This window comes from Mytilus edulis, chromosome 1 (genome assembly GCF_963676685.1).
Source record: "Mytilus edulis chromosome 1, xbMytEdul2.2, whole genome shotgun sequence".
NCBI classification, from domain to species: domain Eukaryota; kingdom Metazoa; phylum Mollusca; class Bivalvia; order Mytilida; family Mytilidae; genus Mytilus; species Mytilus edulis.
The window spans coordinates 54,745,129-54,758,028 of NC_092344.1; the positions used below are offsets into that span (position 1 = coordinate 54,745,129).

General features: G+C 34.2%; 1 protein-coding gene across 2 annotated transcripts in view; it reads left to right on the plus strand.

The window, feature by feature from the left end:
* LOC139514214 (leukocyte receptor cluster member 9-like) overlaps positions 1-12,900 on the plus strand; it is a 39,257-nt gene that overhangs the window by 21,654 nt on the left and 4,703 nt on the right. The gene's annotated exons all lie outside the window — the stretch shown is intronic.

Consider the following 12,900-nt stretch of genomic DNA (forward strand, 5'->3'; position numbering starts at 1 on the left):
ATATATCTATTAAAAGGTCCAATATGTGCATTTTCTATGTTCGTGATGTTTTCAGTATGTACACACTTTCAGCAACCAGAGAGACGAATTACCCATAGACGAATTACCCAAAGACGAATTACCCAAAGATAAATTACCCATAGACGAATTACCCATAGCCGAATTACCCAAAGACGAATTACCCACAGATGAAATAACATTACCAACCCAATGACGAAATGTAGCAATTTGTGCTCGGGACGAGCACTTCTGGGAAGTAGTGGAGAATATAACCGGAAGAAAAGTGACTTTAGGAACTTTTACAATAATTTGCAAAGTGCTTTATAGGAACTCTCGTTTTGAATTGAATGTGTATATGAACTCTCGTTTTGAATAGTTATATGAACTCTCGTTTTGAATAGTTATATGAACTCTCGTTTTGAATAGTTATATGAACTCTCGTTTTGAATATTTATATGAACTTTCGTTTTAAATTGATTATTTCTCGTTTTAGTTTTAAGTTGACATGATTGAATATTTCTTGTTTTAAATGTTTCTTTATTCTTAAATATAATGTTTCTTATTTCAAAAATCCAAAGAGATTATAGATTTACTGTTTTACAACTTAATCCGATGGCTGTCAAAAGTGTGAGAGATAATACACGTATCTAACACTTGAACTACAAAAGCAATTATCGCTATTTTATAAAGTTTAGCCGGAGGACAATAATCCTATTATTATTACATAACATTGGACAAGTATATTTATATTTTATAAGAACCTTTTATAATGTTTTAATACCCTTATCTTTGAATTAATAGATGTTTTGTAAACTGTTACTGGGGAGTCTTCCCCTAGCTTTTGAACTGTAAACTTGTGTTAATAAATTTGTATATATTTTATACGGTCTTGCGTTTAAAGCAGCCATAGTGTCGATTATAGACCTACAGACTTTAATGTAACCCGTGCCGAAGTTCACGGACTGATGTCGGAATTTCACGGGGTTATATATTCAGAAACTTTATGAAACATTTGCATATTGTCCTCGTCAGCTTTTAAGACTGTCCCCATATAAGATAATCTTAAGATTAGAACAGGAGATCGTCCCGATAGTATCCCTTCGAATTTCATTATATTTTAGACATTTGAAGAAATAATGAGAGGTAGTTTCTACTCGACCACAGGAACACAGTGCGTTCTCGATTATATTTTTTTGCTGCCTCTAGTTGTAAGTTTTAGGAATAGCCTTATCAATAATAATTTTTACATGATTATTCCAGCTTTCATTTATAATAACCCCTAAATGCTTGTGCGACTCAACTTCTTTTATGATATTATTATTCATATACACTGGCGGGTGGTGGGGTTTATGGTGCCTTTTTGAAATGATCATTATTTTTGTTTTGTTTGGGTTGAAATTCATGTTTAGACCAATTATGTATTTTCTCAATATCTTTATTTAGTTTTTCTGCCGCTTCATATTCGTTATCAACCACTATATAAATATTAACTATGTCATTAATATAAATGAAAAATAAAATAGGACCCAAGATAGACCCTTGGGGTACCCCAGCTGAGACATGTTCGTTGTTGGACGTTTCTCCACCAATGACAACCTGTTGCCTTCTTGAGTTTAAATAGCTTTCAAACCAAAGTAACAAGTTACCATTAATTCCTATTTTTCTAAGCTTATAAAGTAAGCCTTTATGCCAAACTCGGTCGAAAGCTCGACTAATGTCGCAGAAGATTACCCTGACCTCTTTCCCTTCATCTAATGCTTTACCAAAATCGTTACTACATAGCAGTTTACAGTCGAATCACCAGGGATGAAACCAGACTGGAATTTTGTTAATAAAGAATTAGTAATAATAAAGTTAAAAAGGTATTTAAAAATGCATCTCTCCATTGTCTTACAAATGTTAGACAGCAAAGATATAGGTCTATAATTAAGTAAAATTTCTGGGCCACCTTTTCTTATATATGCAGGTATAACATTTGCTAGTTTCCACACATCTGGAAACCACCCTGTTAGGAGGATCGATTAAAAAGTTTTGTAAATGGATACTCCAAGACAGTTGCTGTCGCCCTCATGAGTCTTGGACTGATTATAAAATCAGGCCCTGTAGCTTTTGAAATATCAAGATTCAAAAGCACATCTTCAAAATCCTGCTCACTTATAACCAGTTCCTCTAGTTTATTACTTTCATCATTTTCTAATATTGGTAATACAGTATATGAATAATCAACAGAAGACTGTGCGCAGAAATAATCGTTAAAATATTTAGCTTTGTCGTAATCACTTTCTATATATTGGTTATTGAAAATTAAAGTAGGATATGCTGATTTTTTGTTTGGTAGCCCGATCAAATTGTTAATGGTTTTCCACCATTGTTTTGTGCTTATTGTGTGGATACTATCAACTTTATTTATTTGCTTTTCTAAGAATTTTTTTTTACTTGATCGCACATAGTTTATGCATTTATTTCTTATACGTTGAAAATTTGACCAATCAATTTCATCGTTTGTTATTTTTGCTTTTTTATTTAATCTCTTACGCTTCCGAATCATTTTTCTTATATTCGAATTCATACAAGGTGGATCATGTTTCCTGACCTGAACCAGTTTATTCGGGATTGATTTTGCTACTGCTTCGAGAATTTTTTCCGTAACATTTACTGCCGCGGTATTTATGTTGTGATTATCAATTAGAGTATCCCAGTTAATTTTAAGAAGTTCGTTTTTAAACAATTCAAAATCGCCTAAGTGATATTGCCAAATTTGTCTTTTAAAGGATTTTGTTAATTGTTTTTCAAAATTTATTACTGCACTTATAGGGCAATGATATCGCACAGAATTTTCGAGGATGTTTTCCCCAACTTCTGAGTACAGTATTACATCCGGATCATTTACCATAATTAGATCAAGTAGCGACACTGACTATTCGCAAAAATATGTAGCATCAGTAATTATTTGATATAGGCTATTTTGGTTGCAAATTTCTCTAAGATTTTGTTTGCTATGATTAAGTTGGTCATCATTAAAATCACCGCAAATTATAATTTTATCTGCATTCGAATTTATGGCAAGATGTATCGAATAGTTTATTTTTTCCCAGGTTTGGTTATCTGTATCTGGCGGTCTATATGATTTCTATCATTTCTGTATGTTTTTTTTTAAAGATTCCAATTTGATATTGCTGTCATCAGTGTGTTTATTGAACCAGGTTTCGGTAAATAACAAAATATCTCTGTCGCTAAGCTCAGCTTCAATTAAGTCTCGTTTCGCTAGGAAACTTTGTGTATTTAAACATGTAAAGGTTAGGAACTGACTACCAGTGTGCAAGGAGTCGGAATGTGTTGAACAGCTACTTGAACTACTTGTAGAATTTAAGATAGGACCGGGATTTTTTTTCTATATCACCAGCTCTATACATGAGATTAAACAACCATAAACACGTGGCAATAATATGATGGTCAGTAAAATCACCAACGACGACAATACGCTCAAATTCATATTCTGAAGATCATCAAGTTTATGTTCTTGTTTTGAGTAATAGTTCAATCTAACATTCAGTAAAGCATAAAATAACGTTGTTATTTCAATGTTACATATTATTCAACATAGGACATATAAATGTACACCAAAAGATTTGTACTTTGTTATGATCAGTAATAACACAAGTTGATCTATATTTAGGCGTAGATGCTTAGGCAATCGAGTAGACCGCGAGTAATTTGACCCAATGCGTGCCCTATATGTAATTAGGTCAACGTTTGACATAACGGTATTATTATAGTAGATACTTTGTGTAATATAGGACACACGGCTGGTAATCTACACACGCAGAACATTTGGTTCTGCAATGAAAACCGTGAGAGGATTTTCCGGTTGTGCTTGAGTGGAGTAATTGTCACCACTTCAAAAGGTATGTACATTTCTAAATCTCAATTTTCTTATTCAACTGATCAAAATATTGAAAATCAGAGAATGCTATGCTGTGGTGAATACTTTAACGAAGAGATACATGTATCATTTACTGTTGTACGTCGAGTTGAACTCCTACAAAATCAGTTGCCCCACGAGAAATTGCCTAAAAAAGTGACATTACAATTTGTAAAGGGTTTTATTTACAGACCTACAAGTTCAAATTTAGTTTTTTTTTAGGGCAATGGGTATGAATGTTGTTTTTGGAGGCGTGTACGCTGTCCGGTGTTGATAGATGTCTTAATAATTCCAAAAACTACATTTTTTCATTAAGTCATGCGTGAGGGGATCGGTTCTGATTGAGGACATCGTGAATGCGTGAGGGGAAGTACAAATCATATCTTTATATTCAAGCTATGAGTCGTTGAAACTTACATAAATAAGGCTACATTGTTCATGAAAAAACACATAAAAACACATAATAAAACAATTATTATGTGTGCTTAGAAAAATTTATGAGATTGAATTATGAAATAAATTGTGGGAACCTAGGTTTAATAATATGTTTCACGAAGAATAAAAAGAGAAAATGTTGTCAACGATAACCAAAAATATTGCAGAGATGTTGGTGAGTATCTCATTCGTCTGGATTCGTCCTTTTCAAACTACTCAACAATGTCCAAAAACAGGTCGAATGCAATTATTGTTTAAAAGGAAAACGTCCACTCTGTACTAATGAAAAAAAATCAAAAATCTTTCCCTTTTCCCTACGTCTGAGAGTTAATCTAAAGCACTTTGAAAAACTTTACATTCTTCCTCAAGGTCTTCCATGTGGTCTTTCTCGTGGTCTACTACGTGGTCTTCTTCTATATCTTCTTCGTTGTCTAATACATGTTCTTCCTTATGGTCTTCCTCCAGATTCTCCTGGCTTTCATCGATGTTCGTGAATAATAAATTCTGTATATCTTCCATTTTTGTTACGAAAATTTCGTGATTTTGGGTGAACAGATTACGTCTAATATATATAGGTGTTGAAGTTTTGATCGGCGATATACTTTTCTTAAATATTTGTGGTAATCTCTGTGACGTATATTTGACGACAGGACTACTCCCAGAGGGGTTTAGTTTGCTTCGAGGGCGGGGATAACTTGCATCTCCATGGCTTTTTGTAGACGGTCAATTTAAGTTCTCTTTTCCTTTTCCTTTGAACAATGGCATTTTCTGAAATTGAACAAACAATTAATAGTTTGATTTCATTCAATCAGTGATCGGTTTTTATCTATTAAAGTATAAGGATAAATCTGTGCTTTTAATCAGCATTGATCACATTTATTGAGTCAACAAAAGTCACAAAGCCAAAGATCTATGTTTGTACTTCCCCTCACGCATTCACGATGTCCTCAATCAGAACCGATCCCCTCACGCATGACTTTATGAAAAAATGTAGTTTTTGGAATTATTAAGACGTCCATCAACACCGGACAGCGTACACGCCGCCAAAAACAACATTCATACCCATTGCCCTAAAAAAAACTAAATTTGAACTTGTAGGTCTGTAAATAAAACCCTCTCAAAATTGAAATGTCACTTTTTTAGGCAATTTCTCGTGGGGCAACTGATTTTGTAGGAGTTTAACTCTACGTACAACAGTAAATGATACATGTATCTCTTCGTTAAAGTATTCACCACAGCATAGCATTCTCTGATTTTCAATATTTTGATCAGTTGAATAAGAAAATTAAGATTTAGAAATGTACATACCTTTTGAAGCGGTGACAATTACTCCACTCAAGCACAACCGGAAAATCCTCTCACGGTTTTCATTGCAGAACCAAATGTTCTGCGTGTGTAGATTACCAGCCGTGGGACACGTGTGGGGGCTTAGTGTGCTCATAATATAAAAATGGTTATAATCTGATCGTGTGTTGGAGGTAACAGTGACTGTCAACAACTGATAAAAGTAGTAGGACGTGGGTGACTGATAAAAAAAAGTAAGCAGGAAAAAGTAAAATATATACAAAACAAGAGGCTGTCACAACGACAGCAAACCGGATTTATTAACATTTATTTGTGTCCTGGCTATATCACAAGAACCATTACTGATGAATGGTGAAAGTGAAAATCGTCAATATCAAATTTGACCTCCATTTTGTCATCAGTATCAACATATTAAAATTTGAAAAGCTTAGATTGAATGGTTCATGAGTAAATGCAACAACCTGAATGGAAACGCCATTTTACGATCTTTCAAGAACCATAACTCCTGAACGGTAAAAGTCAAAATCGTCATTATTGAACTTGACCTCTATTTTGTCATCAGTAACAACATATTAAAATTTCAAAAGCTTTGGTTGAATGGTTCATGAGAAAATGCACGGACACGACGGGAAAAACCATTTTTCAATCTTTCAAGAACCATAACTCCTGAACGGTAAAAGTCAAAATCGTCATTATTGAACTTGACCTCCATTTTGTCATCAGTAACAGCATATTAAAATTTCGGAAGCTTTGGTATAACAGTTCATGCATAAATGCACGGACACGACTTGAAACTCCATTTTTCAATCTTTCAAGAACCATAACTCCTGAACAGTAAAAGTCAAATTCGTCATTATTGAACTTGACCTCCATTCTTAACATTCATTAGTAACATTGGTAACAACATATTAAAATTTGGGAAGCTTTGGTAGAACAGTTCATGCGTAAATGCACGGACAACTCCATTTTCCAATCTTTCAAGAACCATAACTCCTGAACGGTAAAAGTCAAAATCGCCATTATTGAACTTGACCTTCGTATAGTTGTCAGTAATAACATATTAAAATTTTAAAAGCTTTGGTTGAACTGTTCATGAGTTAATGCACGGACAACATTTGATTGCCGCCCGCCCGCCCGCCCGACAGCCCGACCGCCCGCCCGCCGTACATCCCCAAATCAATAACCGACATTTTTGTCACAAAAATCCGGTTAATGAAAAGGGGATGGAACATGTAACAGGAAAAAACAGGATTTTACCACAACAGTGCCAAAAGTAGTTGTATTGTTAGAAGAAAATAAATAGTATTAACTCTGTTTGAACATCAACAGGCTTTTCGTATATCAAGAAAATATATGGGAATAAGTTTTTGTTTTGTTTTTGTTATTGGTGTTTTAATTGACTACAAATAAGCAAGGAACAAAGGCTTTTTGAGTGATTTGATCTTTTTAACTAATTCAACTTTGCTTAGAGGTGAGTATGTATGCATCACCCTGATTTACTAAAAATAGTAAGATAAGTGTATACTAAGTCTTTAAAAGAATCGTCTTTGATTTCTTTTTAATATAACTTATGAAATAGTGAATTTTCTTAATTATTCATCGTGGCTGATATTCATCAGAAAATAGTATCGTAGGAATTCAGGTATGTTAAGTAAAGGGTGCAACAAAAAAAAAAGCTTAAACAATGAAAGAAAATAAAACAAACACAAAAATAAAACAACACAAAAAAAAACCAACTGAAAACCCAACAACATAACCAGAGAACAAAAGGGGGGAAGTAAAGTAAAAAGCCAAAGGGAAACGGGAATACAACTTATTTAGACCTAAGGGGTAGAATACAATGGCACTTTGAATTACATGTAGTAGAACATAACTATTTTTGGCGTTTTTTTTTGTTTTTTTTTACATGTATCAAAGTAACAATATGTATAAATTTTCATAAGTACTAATATGTCAAATGAGTACAAGTGTATGCTTGATTAAATTAAAATTTTCGCTGTAGAGGAACATTGTAAATGTGATATTTGTACATCGTTTTTCATTGGTTGATCATTTATAAGTAACAAGAGCACTCGTATAATGTTAAACAGGAACGTCACTAGCTGATTGTTCGCTGACCCTGTCATGACCATTTGACGCGTACTGCATTTCTGTTTCTTGGTTCTTCAATCACGTATATTTCAGTAAAGTTATCGGATTGGAAAACATGGTCATTCAGATCATACATACGTGTGACGGCGTGTTTTTGTTGTCCTTCCCAATAGCCATGATCTTTCCATCAACCACCCAGGTTGCCTTGAGTCTATGGTTGCGCACATACGCTCTAACTTGGAATGCTATTTCATCTCGCGTCTTTGTTAGGTCTTGGTTAATACAAATATCTTGTAGACCTGGTATTTCTCTAAGTTTCTTGGCCGATTTTAAAATTTCGACTTTTAAATCATGCTTTGGGAACCTTGCGATGATTTGGCGCGTTTTATTTTCCTTAAATTTTCCTGTGCGATGGCTTACGCTAATATCATCAACTTTTATGTTCACTCCTATTTTTTTTAACTATGTCAATCACCTTTTCAGTAGTATTTTCACCTCTTGAAAAAGGCACACCACTAAGACGGAAAAGACATTTTCTACTATGCTGTTCGAGATCGTCAACTTTTTCTTGAAGTTTAGTGTTTTTTACATGCAGCTCGTTTAGTTGGTTTGTTTTATTTTAAAGGTTGATTCCAGTTTACATTGTTTTTCTTTTATGTCGTTTATCCTGTCAATTAAGTGTTTTTGATTTTTCGTTTACAACCCTCTCGACGGTCTTGTCAATATCGTCTTTCAGTAGCTGCTTAGGGACGACATCAAAAGATCAATGAAGGATAAAAAACTTAATTCAAATAGTTTGGGGTGGGGGTTGAACTGCTGCAAGATTTGGTTATCCGACATTGATTTTTTACATGTATCCATATGGGTCAATCAATTTTTCCCAAATTAAGTTAAGAGGGGGGTAGGGGGGTCATTGAAAAAACTATGTGAATTAAGTTTTTTATCCTTCATTGAACTTTTGATGTCTTCCCTTAACAGTTTCAGCTATCCTAACTATATCAATTTCAGTCAGAGGTACTTTAGGAAGCAAGTCTGATGGATTACTCATTTCGTCTTTTCCTCTAGAATTACAATCTGATTGTTCTGACTCGCTGTCTGTGTCCGACTCGGAACTTATTTCACTATTTGTACGTTGTCTCTTGTCCTCAACTTGCGACGACGGTGATGGCCTTGAAGATTTTCGGCGTCGACGTTTTTTAATGTTTAATGGGGTTGTTGAGTAAGTTTCGTCGGAGTCGCCTCCCTTCATCTACTCAGTTATGAAATTTAAGATAGGCGATTTGTTGGATGAATTCATACGTTATAAGTCTTAGAGGCCTACAGTCTTTTGGTATGAAGTCCTTGGTCCATTTGAAGGAAATTGAAGTCAAGGTCAAAGGTCAAGGTCATGTAATAAATTTTGAATTTTGCTTGGTACATATTATTCCAAAGAAACTGTATAAGTTAATGATATGATGTGTGCCAAATTTACTGTTTACAAAAAGGCGCAACTTCAACATATTTAAGTCGAAGAGTTTTGGTTAACCCTTATAGGAGTTTTCTCCCCTTTTGTATTTGAAATCAGTATTTCTCTACAACCATACAAGTGATTGACCTGGGGTCTTTTGATTTGAGATCACTGACCAATGACCTCATAATTGAGATCAAGGTCAAAGGTCAATTTGACGTTCTAGATTTTGACCTTTGCTAAAAATTCTTTCTGGTTCATTATAAAACAATTAAGTCTTCTGCATAAACCTATTAATCTTATTTTTTTTTTACATCAGTTTGATTTACCATATTACATCAACACATCTTTTGTTAAATTTCATTCTTATTATCGAGGTGGAAAGACCTTCAATTTTTCTCTGAAGAATTGGTTTTTAATTTTTTTTTTTCTTCTGTCGTCTGAGATGCTTTTTTGTTTTACAACATAAAGAATTGATGTTTGAGCAATGATGTTGTACAGTAATGGGGGTTTCAAAACTCACTCTGTGTGACTGGACACTTATTCTTATAGGAGTTATCTCCCCGCGTCCCCTTTTTCTTGTTATCGCTTTATCTCTAAATCCGTAAAAGATTTTAACAAACTGTTTTCACCAAATTGTTCGTCTACTCTTAAGAATGATTTCGTTAGTTTTAACTGGAGTGATCGGAAGATATATCTAATGGGAGTTATTTCCCTTTGAAAATTTAAGATAGGCGATATGTTGGATAAATTCATACGTTATAAGTCATAGAGGCCTACAATCTTTTGATATGAAGTCCTTGGTCAATTTGAAGGAAATTGAGGTTGAATTTTGCTTGTTATCGTTATTCAAAAGAAACTGTAACAGTTAATGATATGAAGTGTTTACCAAATAAGTGTTGTCAATAAGGCGCAACTTCAACATATTAAAGTCGGAGTGTTAATGTTAACCCTTATAGGAGTTTCCTCCCTGTATGAATTTGAAATCAGTATTTCTCCACAACCACACAAGTGATTGACCTCGGGTCTTTTTTTTAACAATTTTTTTTTTGCAAATGAAAACTAATAAAGATGAAACAAAACTATCCGACACTTTGATATATCTTGGGTATAAAATTCAAATGAATATCTGATATTCACATGGGATAGGTTTCATAATAACATAAAAATTATTGGACTTTTGCCGGGGGTCGCGCAGATATTCCGACTCCTCATTATTCAAACACCCCACTGGTCGGACACCCCAATAGTCTGACATAGGTTAATAACTGCCGTAATAGAAAATATACTTCATGAGTAGAGCTTGCCTTCATGAGGATGTGGATGTGGGTTTACAGAACAGAGAATAATGGGGGGAATTTTAAAGAATAGAGAAAAATGGACCAATACCAAAGAATGCAGAAAAATGAGTTGCTAAAATATAAAGATTAGAGAATAATGGGAAACAAGTATAAAGAATAGAGAAAATGGCAAAACTTTTAAAGAATACAGATATGAACCACCCCCTCCTCCCCAATCCAGACACCCCTTTGTAGAATAGTTATTGGCTTGGTATTTGAACTATTCGTTCTAATATCACAGAAACAGATTTTAGCATGCCACCTTTCTGGTATTACTATCAAAGAAATACCATGACCATATGCATATATAAATAAACCGAAACCTTGAAAGTTTTGGTAAAAGAAGATGGGAACATAAATCAACTAAAAAAAAGAAATGTCATCAGCAGTGCAGTCTCTTTTCATAAAGAATAATGTTCACGTGATCAGGGAACGACCATTTTTAACACTTCAAGGGAGTTGTTTTTTTCCTAAAATAAATATTCTGATCCCCAATTTGATGGAGAAAAAAAAAATTCCCAGCAGATCCCGCCCCCCCCCCCCCCCCTACCTTATAGTGTTAAACAACACAAGCAAACATGCGACACGAAAATTACTCTAGCAACCAACACCGCCTCTTTTGACAGTGATACTATTCCGATTTACCAGCATTTTTGCTGTTGTTAACTTATTCTAACAGATTCCTGACAGAGAACGCGGCAAACTTTATAAAGTTCTATTTGGTTTACCACTGTCTTTAGAGTTCAACGTATTAACTTCAAATAATTCACTCTTCAATTAAGTGTGTACAAATTGTTGTATATAGACAAACTAAACTACTGTTCTTCTCAAAATAATTCTGTACACTAAACCAAGCATCTCGCATACAATCGTCTAAGCGGTAAAGCCTAACTGGAGCCTTAACTTTCTAATTTCTCTGCTTTGGGAGAGATACATAGCTGTGTATCGTCATGTTAGTTATTCGATAAAACTTCAAAAAGATTATTTAGTGTTACAAAATGTTCGCTACAGCGCGTCGCAGACATTCTATATTTTTGGGGTTGAATATATCCGACTTCTTTCACTAATACATATCTACCAACCAACCGTAATAAATTGTCTAAGCCTGCTGCAAGGCAAATTCGCGGCAGTCCCTAGTAAATACTAGTATATACTTTCATTGTCCAGTGGTAGTTCAAGTGTCATTGGCCTTATTTTTCATGCCGGATGGCAACTACATGTATTACAGGGCCTATCTATTTTATTTACTGTCAACTGATTGTTCTCGGCCTAAACATGCATGTCAGTAATATTTGCCACTGGACATTACGCAAAATTATAATATTGTGAGTACTATATGATATGTTACTAGTATTATTATTTTGAGGACTCTCGGGAGGAATAGTTTTAACTGATGGGATTATTCTCTTGAAATCAAAATTATTTATTGAAAAAAGTTGTTCAATTATTGCATGTCGTACTATTTGGGGTATCGGACTATTGGGTTGTCGGACTAATGAGGCGTCGGACTATTGGGTTGTCGGACTAATGGGACATCGGAATAATGGGGCTGTCTCGATTTATAATACTTTATTTCTCCCTCGTGTATTTTTTTCCGAGACTTTTCAATCCCTTTCAACGACAACACATGCAACTTTTTGTATCTTGTTTGAAATAAATTAGACTAAGTGTTTTTTCTCTCATGGGAGATTAAAAATTTACTGATATAACCACGGTTGTGCCAAGTACTATAGTATTTATTCGAGTTCCAAAATCTTTTGACCTAAGTGTTGCTGAACAGACGGCCTACTTCGATTTGTCCAACTCGGGTTGGCTCGAGTTATAAAATCAGTGTTTATGAGCATGTGCACAACCTTCCATAATCGAAGTAACAAATCGACTCGAGTTGAGTTTGATTTCAATTGGACATTACCTATTATGGTCCAATATCCAAAATCTAAATACATGGTTAGATTCAGCATATCAAATAACCCCAAGAATTCAATTTTTGATGAAATCAAATAAAGTTCAATTTTGGACCCTTTAGACCTCAATGTGGACCAATCTGATATCCGGGCATAAACATCAAAAATCTAAATACATGGTTAGATTAAGCATATATCAAAGAACCCCATATATGCAATTTTTGTTGAAATCAAACAAATTTTAATTTTGGACAACAATTTGGACCAACTTGAAAACTGGGCCTGTAATCAAAATTCTAAATACATGTTTAGATTCAGCATACCAAAGAACCCCAAGGATTCAATTTTTGTTGAAATCAAACAAAGTTTAATTTTGGACCACGATTTGGACCAACTTGAGAACTGGGCCCATAATAAAATAAAATCTAAGTACATATTTAGATTCAACATATCAAA